Below are 6,570 nucleotides of genomic sequence, written 5' to 3'. Positions count from 1 at the left end.
TAATAAAGTCTTATAATAAAACCTACTATGTTATTAATGTGAAGAATTTGCATATCAAAGCTTTGATTTGGAACTAATTCATGCGACAGTGAATCCACCTTGCGTGTCACACACACACACACACACACACACACACACACAGTAAACTCCGTGTGGGTTTACTTCTGTCCCATCGTCGAGTGTTTCAGTCTTTCATGAACCCGTTCCGTAAGTCAGTGTTGGATGCCGACTTTGCCTCAGGGAATTACCCACAATGCATTGCAATGTGACGTTAAAAAAAGTAACCAAAGAGACACGTGATCGATAAATTTTGCACAAAACAGTACAGACCAACAGTTTTGTTTGTTTGAAAAAAAGATTTCAACCTCAAAAAGAAGATTCAAAATTGTAAAAAAAAATAAAAATTCAAAATGTGAAAATTGAAAATATAAAATATGTTACCGAAAAAAAAGAAAAAAAAAAAAAGAATTCAAATGATATTCAACCCCGAAAAAACTTCCCATACACTTATTTTTATTTTGATTACACTGTTCAATTTTTCAAAAGTTCAAGACCAAAAACACATTTTTTTTTTCAGATTTAAATCTTTTTTCTTTAAATTAACAAAACTATTGTCCCTGTGTTTGTCTCCGTAAAGTGCCGCCCCGTTCATATTCACACAAAATAGAAACATCACCTTTTCACAACCTTCCTTTGTGCACAGATTGAAAACCCAGATGAGGATCTTGTGCAATAAAGTCGCCGCTGTGACTGAATGAACGATCCTCTCCCACGCTGAGCTGTTTCCTGCCTCACTCCGCCTCACACACACCTCCATAACGCAACTCTTCCTGTTAATGAGCGTTATTGGCAATGTGTCCACGAATGCAAATCCGGCATCAATATGTCAAACCCTTCAAAAACGCCCCAAAAAAAGCACAAATATTCCATCCATATATCGCCTCATCTTAGTTTGCAAGGTTGCTAACACATTTCCCAGCCTTCAGCCATTAAAGCAACTCGGATGTGTCACACCACACGTTGAGGTGGTGCTTGAGTTATTCAGGAGATCAAATTTAATTAATTCACATCACTTCATTTCCCCACTTGAGAACGATGAACCTCCTGCGGCGGCACTCATGTTTTTATATATTTTTCCCCGCCAGTATTTTCTGTGCACTTTGTAGCGCTAAAAAACTGACCAACTCCATTTCTGGTTTGAACCAACTATTAGCATAAATGTGTGTATTTAGTTGAGTGTCTCTGAGGGTTTTGTCCATTAGAAGAGCAGACATTAGTCCTCTTCCAGGAACGCAACATAACACAAAGTGAAAATAAAACAAGCCGCTACTATCGGTGGGTGTCCCCGCTGTAGCGAGCTAGCGCTGCTGCTAGCTCCCCGCTGCTGCTGCCCGTGTCCTTTGGTGTTTGTGGAGCTAGCAAGGAGCTAGCGAGGATATAGCGAGGATATAGCGGAGAGCTAGTGGATAGCCAGCAGCACTCGCAGCAGCGCTAGTGGAAAGTAGGCAGCAGCGCTAGCTGGCTACAGCAGGGACAACTACCAAACGTAGTAGCGGCTTGTAACCCGTCTTTTACGGTAGATGTTAGTACAACCGGAGGAGTCGCCCCCTGGTGGTCAGGAGAGAGAATGCAGCTTTAACACATGACGCATAGACTTCTATACAACCAGAGGAGTCGCCCCCTGGTGGTCAGGAGAGAGAATGCAGCTTTAACACATGAAGCATAGACTTCTATACAACCAGAGGAGTCACTAACATGGTGCAGGTTCCAGTCTGATGGTTATGAGCTTGACGGCTGCATCAGTTGGATTTAAATTGTGTGTGTGTGTGTGTGTGTGTGTGTGTGTGTGTGTGTGTGTGTGTGTGTGTGTGTCCATGCATCCGTATTGTAGATTTCAAAAGGAGGTGCGATGTCTTTGTGACTCTCAGGACTCGTTAATCTTCTGTAAGGAAGGAGTTCGGTCTGGAGGTGAAACCAGCTGCTTGTGTCGTGATTCCTTTGATTCGGGCTTGCAAGAAAGCTTTGATTTTCTTTAAATGCCAACAAATCTCACGCTGATGGGATTCCCACACCACAGTGACACACACACACACACACACACACACACACACACACACACACACACACACATACACACATAAAAGCCTTTTACAAATGGAAGTAAGTCCTGATGACTTAATCAGAAGCGTGTCCGTAGTAATTTCAGCGATCTGATAAAAGACTCTGCTTGTCTATTTTTTCCTGGAGCCTCTAGTGGGGATGAGAAAACGTCATAAAAGTTCATAAATTGAAATTTGTTTTGTGTCATATGCGTGCTAAAGAACACTAAGTCTTGTTGATTTGGGAGCGACTGTGCTTTGATCAAAATCGAAGCATTCTTGTCAAATTTATCCTGAAGTTTTGGAAATGTGTGTCGACCGACTGTGAATCAGTTCATTTAACTTCTTTTAAACAGAAGAAAGTTTCCCAAAATGAATGAATTCTTTTGTGTTATTGTCGCAGCTCATTTGATCAAATGCTACAACATTGTGATCTAAACAATAATATATTTGTTTATTTTTAAAGAATTTTAAAGAAAAGTCAATGTCATGCACATGCTGTCAAATGTAATAATAACTATTCCTGTTTTTAGAATTCTGTATTAAATAGACCAAATGAGACGGTTTCACACTAATAAAATACTGAAAATTAAATATAACATTACAACTTATAATTTGCCTTGTATTGTTGTATTTTAATATATTTTGATGAGAAGTATTTCATCAGGTATACGTTATATCGGGTGAAATATACCCGACGTTAGTACATCAGATCTCTTACTGGCTGCTCTGCCGAATTTGATCCATATCTTTTGATAACATCTTATTCTGACATTCATTAATTATTCAATCTGCTAGCAGCGCTAACGCTGCATAATATCAGGGTGTGTTTTCTTTGGGGTATAATAACCTGAACATACATCGTTTACATCTACACATGGTGCAGGCCGTCTTTGGGGTCGGGCTAATCTCCTTTTTGACCAACGTTCCAAATGGGAAAAAAAAACACGACAAAAAGAACAAATCTATTGTGCCATTGACCACAAAACAAGCCCTGTGGCTAGTTTTATGCTAGCTCTCTGCTAGCTCCCCTCTGTAGCCAGCTAGCCCTGTGGCTAGTTCTGTGCTAGCTCTCTGCTAGCTCCCCTCTGTAGCCAGCTAGCCCTGTGGCTAGTTCTATGCTAGCTCTCTGCTAGCTCCCGTCTGTAGCCAGCAGCTAGCGCTGTGGCTTATGAGCAATAAATGTCTCAAACTCCAGAAAGACTCCTCATACATATATATACATATATATATATATATATATATATATGTATATATATATATATATATATATATATATATATATATATATATATATATATATATATATATATGTGACAGTACATAGACTTCACGTGATTATAAAAAGTATGAAAACTTGAACAAAGTTGTGAAGAAACATTATTATCAGAGGGTTATTGTATAACCCCAATTGCACAGCTGTATGTATAATGCATTGGTGAAAAAAGAAATACATATTCCTAATGAAAGGGATATTAGTCCCTTGGGAGACAAAGGTGCTAAGAAATGTTTCCTATGCTTCAGTTTTCATGAAAACTTGCTGCATTTTTTATGAAGCAAATTTCATTATATTAACTCATATTGTTAATTATTAATTTCTCACTAGAGGTGCAAGAGCGCAACTTTTTGCGAGGTTACTTTTGAAATTGAAGGAAAAAGAAAAGTACAAATGAGAAAGTGGAGGAGAACGTGTGTGTGTGTGTGTGTGTGTGTGTGTGTGTGTGTGTGTGTGTGTGTGTGTGCATGTGTTTCAGTACATTACCTGCATAACAAGTCAGAATGACCTGTCACTTTATCTGACTGCTTGTCTGAAGAATGACATGAATGCTGCTTTATTGAATTATTAAGAGACTTATGTAAATGCTTTCCTGACGGGCGACAAGCAAATTTCTCAGTGTGTCGTCTTTAGGTGGAGGAGTTCTCTTCATGATTTACATTTATTGAGATGTTTCACTTCTCGCTGTCGCGCAGAAGCCCAGAGGTTGTGTTGCATTTAGGAGGCAACCTTCAGCGTTTAAAGCTGCAGTCTGACTAATGTCCACCAGGGGGCGACTCCTCTGGTTGTATAGAAGTCTATGCTTCATGTGTTAAAGCTGCATTCTCTCTCCTGACCATCGGGGGGCGACTCCTCTGGTTGTATAGAAGTCTATGCTTCATGTGTTAAAGCTGCATTCTCTCTCCTGACCACCAGGGGGTGACTCCTCTGGTTGTATAGAAGTCTATGCTTCATGTGTTAAAGCTGCATTCTCTCTCCTGACCACCAGGGGGTGACTCCTCTGGTTGTATAGAAGTCTATGCTTTATGTGTTAAAGCTGCATTCTCTCTCCTGACCACCAGGGGGCGACTCCTCTGGTTGTATAGAAGTCTATGCTTCATGTGTTAAAGCTGCATTCTCTCTCCTGACCACCAGGGGGTGACTCCTCTGGTTGTATAGAAGTCTATGCTTTATGTGTTAAAGCTGCATTCTCTCTCCTGACCACCAGGGGGCGACTCCTCTGGTTGTATAGAAGTCTATGCTTCATGTGTTGAAGCTGCATTCTCTCTCCTGACCACCAGGGGGCGACTCCTCTGGTTGTATAGAAGTCTATGCTTCATGCGTTAAAGCTGCATTCTCTCTCCTGACCACCAGGGGGCGACTCCTCTGGTTGTATAGAAGTCTCTGCTTCATGTGTTAAGTCTGCATTCTCTCTCCTGACCACCAGGGGGCGACTCCTCTGGTTGTATAGAAGTCTATAGAAATGGGTGATTGTTGAATGTAAAGTTAAAGAAAATGTCTCCAGAGGTGAATGAGAAGGTTGCAACATGTCACCATATATTAGCGCCGTTAGCTTCTAGCTCAGCATCAATATGCTGAGAGCTGAGAGGTCTCTGTAATATTCATATTTTAATGTTTTACATTTTATTTTCAGGAATAATTTGCAGTTAACATGAATATAGTCAAAGAAAAAAAAACTACTAAAGATCCATAAGGAACGCTGGAAGGATGAGAGCTCAGAATCTACGTTCAAATCAAAGAGGATTACTCGACGGATTATTATATGAAATGTAATTTACAGAGAGGGCAAAGGTAGCTGGAGGAAGGCAGATTTAAAGGTATGGTGCAGAGCAGCGACGCGTCTTTGTGATCTCGGAATCATTTGATTGGAAAAATTGTTGAGCTGGCTGTTTGATGATGCGATTTTCTCTGAGATTTATTTATTTTTCCTCTGCAGAAATTGTAGAAAATGCTTTAAAACAACGACGGAGAACTCCGTATCCAAAACAATACAAATACAATGTTCTCACGTTTGTTTTTAATTGGGTTTTTGGGTGTGTGTTTATGACCCCGATGGTCCTCTTGAGCTGCATCTGGACACTCAAATAAACAAATCCATCGATGGATCAATGCACAGAGGCGGGCGTTGGCTTAAACCCATTGATTCCCATGCATTACTAATTACATTAATATATATAATTATAATTACATTCCTTGAACCCTCACATCAAGCCCTGACCCAATCAGCTGATAAGTCCCTCTGCACCAAATACATATTTCATATAGGAATTGTCTTGATTCAGTTATTACAGTTGGGATTGGCCTACATAGTATTTCAAATGAGCTCAGATAAAATCAGTCCTTCTCCCTCTGGCTCTATATATATATATATATATATATATATATATATATATATATATATATATATATATATATATATATATATATATATGCTCTGATGAGGAGGGGAGTCCTGCTGTGCAGCTGTCACATCTTAATTATCAGTGTTTCAATCCCCCAAATGTGTTATGCAATGCTTTTATTGACAGTGATGGTCTGAGGACATCACACACACACACACACACACACACACACACACACACACACACACACACACACACACATAAACACACACACAAACATACAAACACACGTACACACTCACACACAAACATATAGACACATACAAACAAACAAACATACACACACACAGAGACACACTCACATACACACAGAGACACACGTATACATACAAACACACACACACACACACACACACACACACACACACACACACACACACACACGCACACGCACACACACACGCACTTCGCCGCTTCGCGTTAAAAGGCGCGTGAGTGATAAAAGCTCCGGCGCGCACTTGGCGCTCCACCGGTGGCCGCGCGCAGCAGGAGAAGGGCGCGCTCCTCTTTGGACCCGGGGCGCTCGGCGGAGGGGCGGATCCAACACGAACCCCGGCATCTGCTCCCCGAACCCTCACTCCGGTCTCCGAGAAGCCGTGTTGGACCCGACCGCCCACGCGTGCACTCTTGACTTCTTCCACAGAACTGCCACATGCGCGCGCGGTGCGCCAGAGGAGGACCCCGCCGCTGCGCGCCTCCGCTGCCCCACACGGGTTAGCGGTGGGTCCACGGCACCGACACCGGGATGCGTCCGTCCTGCGGTGCGAACTTCGGGCTGGAGCGAACCGCGCGG

This window comes from Clinocottus analis, unplaced genomic scaffold (assembly GCF_023055335.1).
Source record: "Clinocottus analis isolate CAN_PGR_092001 unplaced genomic scaffold, fCliAna1.0.p SCAF_18, whole genome shotgun sequence".
Classification (NCBI taxonomy): Eukaryota; Metazoa; Chordata; class Actinopteri; order Perciformes; family Cottidae; genus Clinocottus; species Clinocottus analis.
The sequence above is the reverse complement of the archived record's forward strand: the minus strand, read 5'-3'. Positions refer to the sequence as shown.